Raw genomic sequence first — 9,261 nt, forward strand, 5'->3', positions numbered from 1 at the left:
TAACTTGATTGGACGTTTGCTACTGTGTCACAGTTTTTTCTGGACCTCATCAAAAACAGAAGCCTCATATTACCAAAACCACTTTTGGGCCTGACTGGGAAATGTAGTGACTCTGCACATATCGGGAGGGACCCCGCCTGGTTCGTGAACTTCACGGATGCTAACATCTGTGGGCTAACAGCTCTTTCTGAACGGAGCATCGGGTATGAACATATACATTCAGGTCACTTCACACAAACTTATTTCCCACATCTCCCAAATACAAAAGGGAGTAGCCATCTCCATAACACACTGACACTATTTCTTCAGATAACATATCTTGTGGATAAGTTCATCGTTTGGCTGAGCCCAGATAACTCTTAGTGAGTCAGTGGAGGAGTACCTGCCTGCTGTGAAATACTGTCAGTGCTGAGAAATTAACTTCACCGTCCCAAAATTTAAAATAAATATGGAAGGGAAAATGCTCAAAATGCACGTGTGCGCGTGTGTGTGTGTGTGCCTTTACAGCAATGCAAACGTTAGAGAATGCAGGAGAGAATGCAAATCATGTTAAAGCCGTGAGTATCGAGCCATGATCTGATTGGATCATATCTGTGATACAAGCGGGTGGGTCCAGACAAAGCCCCACTTGCTCTGAAGATGAACTGCGATCCGGACATGGTCGCATGGTCTCATTCTGGTTTGTCCTTTGAAGGCCAAAGCATGTTGGCCATTTGGATTATACAGCAAGGATTAATCCTGGCAGATAGGAATCTAGACTGCTGGTAATCCATGCAACATAGTGTATAGGTTTTTGTACAACATACAAGACAGTGATTCTCACCCATCAGCCACATGTGGACCAAGACTACACTGTATTTCTATTCCAAGCACTGCATACGCCGATCTCATTGTTTATCAGTTTCCTCCCTGTGGCTGAAGTTGTGCTGCTCAGCAAAATCAGCTGCTGCAGTGTTTGGACTAAAACGTTCACTGCGTCTGAAACCCGGGACTAAGATCTCGTGACTTTACCTTTGCAAAATTCAGTACCTTATAACTGTGTGGGAGCTGTCAGGCATGTGGGAGAACACCAGTGGCATTCACTTGATTTGTGAAGCTTTTTAAATATTTAGGGAGGAACACATTGGTGTTCCGGTTGGGAAACTCTCTTCTAGGAACACAAAATGACATTTATGTTTCATGAAGTTACATTTCTTTTCAGTTGTATGCTGCTGCAAGGCCTCTTGTGTCTTGTGTGTTCCCTCCAGGTTGGTTGTGACATGTGTGAGATGTACAGCGCACAGACCTCTGATGCTGTACTACTTCTCTCTAGCAACAGTAACATAAGCCAAGAGCCTTAGATATACCTTGGGTCTAGAACATACACAACAGCAAGTGACACATGCTGTGAGCGGATACATTTTATGATAAGATAACTTGAAATCGGATTGGTAAAAAAAAATCTATCCAATCCGGCATTTGAGACTGTTTTAGAGAACAACTCTAGTTCTCAGGTGAAATGGTTGGTGAGTGTATCCCTGGCAGATCTCCCGCCACAAGATGTTGGGATCTCTAACACCAGTTCCACCCTGTAAAGAAACAGTCCGTTCTACAGTGGCCCACTGGCACACAATACCCCTCTGTTCACCAGATAGCAAATGGTCCAGTCATCGCCCTCCATGCCACCAGCCCCCGCCCCCCCCCCCCCCCCCCCCCCCCCCCCCCCCCTTGCCATCTCTCGGTCTTTTCTCTCTGTATCTGTCCTTCCCTGACCATGACAGAAGCTGCTGATGGTCAGTCAGATTAGCATCCAGTAGCTGAAGAGACAACTTAAAAACGAACAGAGAAAGACCTGCTTTGTCTCGACCCGGTGCCGACGACCCCGGAAGCAAGAGAGGAAACTTGGTGGACAGAAAAAAGCATTACAAAGGCCATAATAAAGACCGACTGTGAGAGCCTTCTGTTCTTACAGTCCACTACTCAACTGCACTAGCTCTCGAAACACTTTAGATATTAAGACAAGCCTTTGCGTCACATCTGCCGGAGTAACGTGTCGATGACCCATGCAAGCTACAGTCCTTTAATATTTTCGGCACCATAAACAAACTCTCCGACCCGGTGAACTTACAATCCTCAACTCCACCCTGCGGCATTCATTTATTCAAACTTCATTCAAATCTGAAATGACTATGCATGATGACTGGTATCTATCAACTGTAGACCTTGTAGTAGTAAAACTGACTCGCTCAGCCCATGTCTCATTTGTTTAAGTACAAAGATTCGAATGTCTGTTGTCATATTACCCTAAGAAAGGGGTGAAAATGTGTTTCAGAATTGTTACATAAATCCTAATTCATGGGGCTGTTAGGTTGCTGCTACTGTTGACTGCAGTGCAAATGTGTTTATGTATATAAAAACATTGCATCTATTTTTTTTAATCAATTTTAAATTTTGGACTTTACAACGCTCAATGTTTGGATCACACAAGTTGGAAATGATCCACCTTAAGCCAAGGGTCATACCAGACTTATAAACCTACTCTCTGTATTTGTAGCACCGTTTTTTGAGTAAGTAAAAAAGTAAGCAAAGCTTTTCAATTAGTGGATGTGTTTCTTGAATTAGCTTGTGCTTCTTTTATTCTTGCTTTTTTATTTATTTATTTATTTATTTATTTGACACGTGTTATTGTAATTTAAATTACAAATGAATTACTTATATAAACTACACTTGTCTGTTATTGGACATGCAAGTAATGTCTAACATAGCGGAGGATAATGTGCAATATTTTTTTTAATGACTTGATCTGAGACCAGCACACAGAGTCCTATTGGTTTAGATGGTTCACGATTCTATCCCCTTGTCTGCCATCATGCAGCTTGAATAGTTCTAATCACGTGGGCCAAGCCATCAAAGATTGAAGTCTGCATAGTTAATGGTTCCAATAAGCTCTTGTGAAGGGGTATTCACAGTCAAATTGATGTAATTGCACTCAATGAGCAACGAGGGAATAAACAGAGAGTAGGCCAAGTGTAATGAACAAGAATGAATGCCTGTCCTATACATGCACAGACAAACATGCATGCACACAGGAGTTTGACAACATCCTCGGGGACAAAAGTTGACAAAAGTTGGGGAACAAAAGCCTGCATTCACAAACACACACAGACCTCCTTTTGCAGATCAAACATTTACGCGTTGTGGGGTGTAGTCTAGAGGCAAATAAGTGGGGGGGGGATGTTAATAGGCAAATGAAAATGCAGGGCCTACAGGCCTTGTGGGGCCTGTAGCCAGAAGGAGGTGGCAAGAGACACGACAACAAGTGTGCAGAGCTACAGCTGACACTACTTGAGACACACAAAGGGGGGATTTAGCCCAGCGTTGCTGTCTGCAGTCCCTGCTAAGCAAGAGGAAAAACAGGCAGCTAAAGAAAACCCTCTTGGGCTAATCAGCAGTATTCTGAAGAACTCAAGGCCGCTGCGAGACCCCACCCACCACCACAAAGAACACAGCATACCTTACTACTCACAACTCCCCCACCCCCCGTTTCAATCTCCCGTCTAATCGCATCAATGCCTATACTGCAGCGAGGTCATGGGTGGAATCAATTTCTCAAGAGGTACCAGGACGTGATACATGGTTGGCATTAGATTTACATGAAAAATACGATCAGAGAGGGAAGCAAGTCTGGACCAGCTATGCACTCTTACTTTATCGCGCTTCATGACTGGAGCTGGGAAGCCAGGAGGAGTCATGTAGTGAAGGTACTATTCCTTACCGGAGGGTAAGGCCGCTCGCATGGTTCAAACAAACAAAACAACGTCCAAAAATTAAGCTCTTCTGAATGTTACATTCTCACCATCTACAACCTGTGACCATTAGACTCTCACAACATGACTGCGTTTTAATTACCTCTGGAAGAATGGCAGTTTGTACGGCACGGTCGAGTTACTGTCGTCGTCATCTTTAGAGCCAGGCAGGAAGGATGGCATCAGTCACAGGACCGCCGTTAAAGCTCTCCAAGCACTCTAAATATCACAACACAAGCTACATGAATACTGCAAACCTCACGGCGCATTAATAGAGCACTGGATATCTATTGCCGACAGGTGACAGATCTTCTCACGCTGATGGTGCAAACTTGAAGCTGTACTGTACTACAAATCCTCTGTGGTTGCTGCGATTTACTGGACGGAGCCACAAACAAGTGCACGCTTTAGCTTATTTTGGTTGCGTTCGCTCCAAGCGTGTTGAATTATTTATGGGGCAGCCATAAGGGGAATAGGCGTAGTAATGCTAGGCAGGGGCCCTGCATGGAAACCCCTCATAAATAAAGCAACTTTTGACAAATAAGCTTGACGTCAGTCGAGTGAACCCACTCCCCAGCTGTGTAAGGCTATACACCTTTCACTGATAACCAACAAATTAGCTACAAGCCGTCGCAGACTTCAAGTATGTCTCCACCTGATTGTGCGACAATTCCTTTTCAAGCAATGTTTTTTTATTCAAAACAGTAGACTTGCAAAACCTCAAATTTGCAAGATTATGATCGAGACATTTAGTGTGTAGAGTATTCCAACCAGCGTCCGAAATACACAAGGGCAAAAGGCAAAACTGCCCCTAAGAAATATAATTTTGCCCCTGATATCACTATGAGAGGGGCAAAAAATGCCCCCATAATTTCCTCTAATAATTATGATAATTTAATGAACTTGTCAAAAACATCGTAGCCTTGACCCGGTCCAGTTGCCATATCATGTTTTTTGGATTTCCGCCTTGATGTTGAGTGTGCGTGATGAACCGAATGGAGCACTTCTTGACCTCCTGTGAGTGTGAGGAGAAATGAGGATCAGCCAACACAGTCAGTGTCAACATCTCAGGGACAAAAGAAACAATCCACACACCCAGCCACCATCGAAAAAGGAATATAGATCGGCTTGGGGTGGAGGAAGATGACGAGGGGGAAAAAAGACACACATTTTTGCAAGGCATGTCGAAGTTGTGGACAGAGAGTTGCCAAATTCGTCATCAATCAAAGCACAGGTTGAATTATTCCGCAGACTTCATCAAGGGGAGAAACAACGTCAAGAAACACGTGGCCATCGCCTGCGGTGAGTGTTAACTATCGGTAGTAGTAATTATTTTGAACTTATTTAGTTTGCGTTAGCTAGCTAACATTAGTTAGCTCTGATAGTGCATTAGCTACAAAGGCTTGCTTGCTAGCTAGCTAACGTTAGCCAGAGTGCAGTCACATCCTCATAAGTTACTGCCATCTTGTGGTTCACAACCAATCCTCTATTTGGGGATAAATACAATTAGTTGAGACTGCAGTTGACTGGGGTTTTCAAGGGTTAAATGTTTAGATTAAATCCCTTATCACATGTAACATACTATTGTTGTTTTTGTTTGTTCAATCTCAACACAGTGGAAGACCTAATGATGATCTCACTGGAGGGATCAGAAGAAGAAGATGCAGCTGCTGCAGCATGTGAGGAATCTGCTGTGAGAAGAAAGCCAAGCGGCCCCATAAAACCCTGGGCAAGTCAGACCAGCAACTTCTCCAATGGTTGACAGTGACACAGATGACAATGATGAACTGGTGCTATTTGACAAATAAGCCACTCATATGTATATGTACTTATTTATTATTTGTCAACACTGTACATAAAATGTAATATTCGTTTTCATTTTCTGAAAAATTGGTTGCAAATTGAATTGAATGAATCTATATATAGATAGCCCTTTTATTACATTTTGTTTAAATTGTTATATGTTATAATATATAAAAAAGTTAGAATTGTTAATGGTTGTTTAAAAAAATGTAACAACAATAAATAACCACAAAGAAATAAGAGGAAAATGTAATATGATTGTCTGGTTTCTGTATTTTTTGTTTTAAAAAATCTAAGAAAACACTTTGAATCTGTAGACTACTGCCCAATAGTCTTCTTATTGTCATTTGATGACAGTTGCTCATATACTGTAAGCCTAAATAAATATATTTATTATTTTGAACAAAGGTTAAATGTTATTTCACAAGTTTCAAAAAGTGCCCCCAATTCTTTTCTCTGCAATTCTTTAAATACCCCTGGATTTCAGTCAGTGGGGGCAAAAATTGCAACAGCGTACATACATATTTCATAGGATGCCAGGTTTAGTAATGGGCTAGTATTAAAGTAGGTTCACCTCAATGTGGTCAGGAGGGAGCGCGCAGGAGACCTGAGGAACCTCTCAACGCTTAATGAAAAGGCCCCAAACCATCTGACAACCACTAATTTCAACTCTCTGGTCTTTGCTTTACTGACAGAATGGCTGCATTCATGCAGGAACAGACACTGTTGTAATCCAGGCATTAAGAAGAGCCACTGCTAACCACTTGTCCTAAAGATCCCAGTTTAGGATCCATTTAGTCCCTAGTGGACATTTAAGATGAAGAAGGAAATGGGAGTGAAAGAAACAATGACGTTTAAAATGACAGTTTTCGTCAGACAAGGTAATTTCCTTGTGATTCAGAGTGAGCTGATAGTGATCCAACCTAATGCTTGGATTAAGAGTCTGAAACCACTATATCCTACCTACCCTTAAGCCCCAAGAAAATAGCCTCGCTGCTGACAAGCCGTTATGGAGGCCAACTCTTTGGCTTTGCCATGAACAGCAGCATTGGGCTGCTGACAGGTTCCTCAACAACACAAGCTGCGCCGCTGCGCCGTTTGTCTCAATCAGCAGATCGCTTGGAGGAATTCTAGGAGTTAAGCCTTGCGCGCATAGCATTCTTTAGTTCCCACACCTCCCTCCCTACCTTCCAGCCCACCCGCCCCTACTCGGTGACCCCTCCATGCCGGCAACAAAACCCTGGGAATGTGAGCTATGCAGGGCTCCAGCTCGGAGACACCTGTCCAGACAGACAACACGGGGCAAAGAGCCCTACGCTGAGCCTTGTCTGCGGCCACTGCATCCGACCCCGCCCTGACCTCGGTCACCTACTGTATGCTCCACACAGACACGCACTCGAGCAGTGTGGGACACCATTTTCTTTTTACAAAATTAAATAAACAAGCTTCTGTTTTTATGTCACATGCACTCACACAGGCCAAGCCACTAAGACAATGTTGAGGTTGCTAACCTTTGCAGGTCTTTTGAACACATTCCCCTTGTATGATGCCTGCAATGACTCTTCATTAAAGAGTCCATTTACCATGTGAAGTGAGGGGCATAATAAAGCCGTCACACACTCGTCAGGATGCTAAGCTGTTGACCTCATAAACATTATAAGCCAGAGCAATAAACTAGACTGAAATACTTATAATAAAAGTCTCCTGGGAGAGTCCCCCCCCCTGCCCAGCTCCCACCTCTTTCACAAAAAAAAAAAAAAAGAAGAAGAACTAGGTTACTACTAGGGAGGGGACGAGGAGCTGGCCAAAAACTGCAGACAAGCCATTGAGGCTTCAGAATTTACACAGAGAAATGTCAGCTCCCTAGAGAGTCCCCTCTGTGGAATTTCAAATACAAGCAGAGGAAGGTCATTATTACCGACTTCCTTGTTTCTTCTCCTCGCAGTGATAGCACCATAACTGTTACAGGAGAGGATCAATGAATGATGGGAGATGTCAGAGACGTTTTTACCCGGTTTAACATCTGAGGAAATGTTTTTCCCAGCGTCTAAACATCGAGTGCTGCACCTTTGCCAAGTGATGACAAAGTGTGCACTGAAGAAAATTGCAGACTGTCTAGAGGGAACAGATGACTATTAATGGCATCTTCAAACTCCTACTGACATCTTGGGTCTGGGAATTTTGAGGGACTGCATGTTTGTATAAAGATACACTAGGGGGGTATTTGGTCGGACAAGGGATCATCGGTATCATGACATACCCTCAAAGCAATAAAGAGTGGCGTTAAGACAGAAACACAGTGGCGTGCCCCCGTCATCAGCATAACATGATGGAGGCCGGCCAAGTGCTGAGTCTCTCGGTGGGTGGCCAGCCAGCGGCGAGCTCCGTGTCACCACACTTGACTTCGCCGGGCACAAGGGCGCCGCCCGCCCGCCACGCTACAGGGCACACTGTACTTCCTGGTGGAGGAGGAACTCCATGTGCGTTTTTGTGGAAGTTGAGAGGCGTGTGACGCGGTGGAACCTTTTCATTATTGTTTGTGTATATGTTTTCATACCAAGACTATTATTTCCTTCCTCTATGCAGGTAATACGAGATGCCCCCGAACAGCTCGTCGTTGTAATACGTTAGCCCGTCCGCTAAAAGCCACATTCCACGATACGTCAGGTGAAATCCCATTGACTCGCGGGGTTTGTCTTTCTGTTAATTACAACAACAAAAAACGGTTCAGCATGGAGAGGCTCACTTCGTTACTTGAATATCACACTCCAAGCTAACTTTTATGTTAGCAAATAGACGATCGCTGCTAGGTTAACCTAACGCTACTTGTTTATACCCCCCCTCCAGCACCACTCAATCCACGTCCGTCATTAGGTGAGTGCTCCTATTATAGCTGTATTATAGCCTCGCATTCTCCAACAAAAAGCCATTACGATATTTTCAACCGTTTTACTACGAAAAACCACCGCTGGCTTTTTGTTTCCATTCGCTTGACAAGTTTGAAGGGAAGTTTCTTTTAGCTAGATACAATATGATGGTAACGTTACTCACTTTGCATCGGAGGTCGGATTTGAGTCGCGCCTCGCTGGTCACAATGTACTCCAGCGGTTCCTTCGAGAACCCAAACTTTTCTGTTGTTGTATCCTCCCTTTTAGAAAACCTCGATGTGCTCCTTTAAATCTCCCTAACTCATACCCGCTTTCTGCTGAACACAACCTTTTAAAAACGTTACGCCTCTGCCGTGCCTTTCTCCAAGACGGGTAAAGGGGGTCTGTCAAGGCGCTGATTTGGAAACGGTTCGTTTATTTAGACACGACGTCAACGGACCGGTGTGTGACAACACAAACTGGTCTGGGATCCGCGCCGTACGGGTCTTTTTCCATAGGCTTTTACCACAGAGGCAGCTCAATCTGCCCTTTCATTGTGCAATATTCTATGAGGGCGTACTCAAAAGTTCGCTTTTGTGTTTTTATTGGCTTGAGGTACTGTCAATCGTAAATTCGCTTCAACAACAGGAGAAAGCTAAACATTCCCGATTGGACAGCATAATGCTGTCAGAAATAGTGTTTATATATATATACATATTTATAAGAAGCTTTGTATTTGCACTGTGTATATATTTATATTTATATATGTATATAAATATACGTATATATAATATATATATATAGTG

General features: G+C 43.5%; 1 protein-coding gene across 3 annotated transcripts in view; it reads right to left on the minus strand.

Moving 5' to 3' along the window:
• mpp7a (membrane protein, palmitoylated 7a (MAGUK p55 subfamily member 7)) overlaps positions 1-8,962 on the minus strand; it is a 115,683-nt gene extending 106,721 nt beyond the window's left edge. The window contains exons 1-2 of one of the 3 annotated variants that reach the window (XM_034560438.1): positions 8,640-8,961; positions 8,146-8,288 (exon numbers count right to left, since the gene is read on the minus strand). The gene's annotated coding sequence lies outside the window, so the exon portion shown is untranslated. Of the gene's footprint in view, positions 1-8,145; positions 8,289-8,639 lie in introns of all 3 variants that reach the window. The other 2 variants (XM_034560437.1, XM_034560440.1) reach the window with 2 other exon arrangements.
• Positions 8,963-9,261: the final 299 nt, after the last annotated feature.

This window comes from Cyclopterus lumpus, chromosome 20 (assembly GCF_009769545.1).
Source record: "Cyclopterus lumpus isolate fCycLum1 chromosome 20, fCycLum1.pri, whole genome shotgun sequence".
Classification (NCBI taxonomy): Eukaryota; Metazoa; Chordata; class Actinopteri; order Perciformes; family Cyclopteridae; genus Cyclopterus; species Cyclopterus lumpus.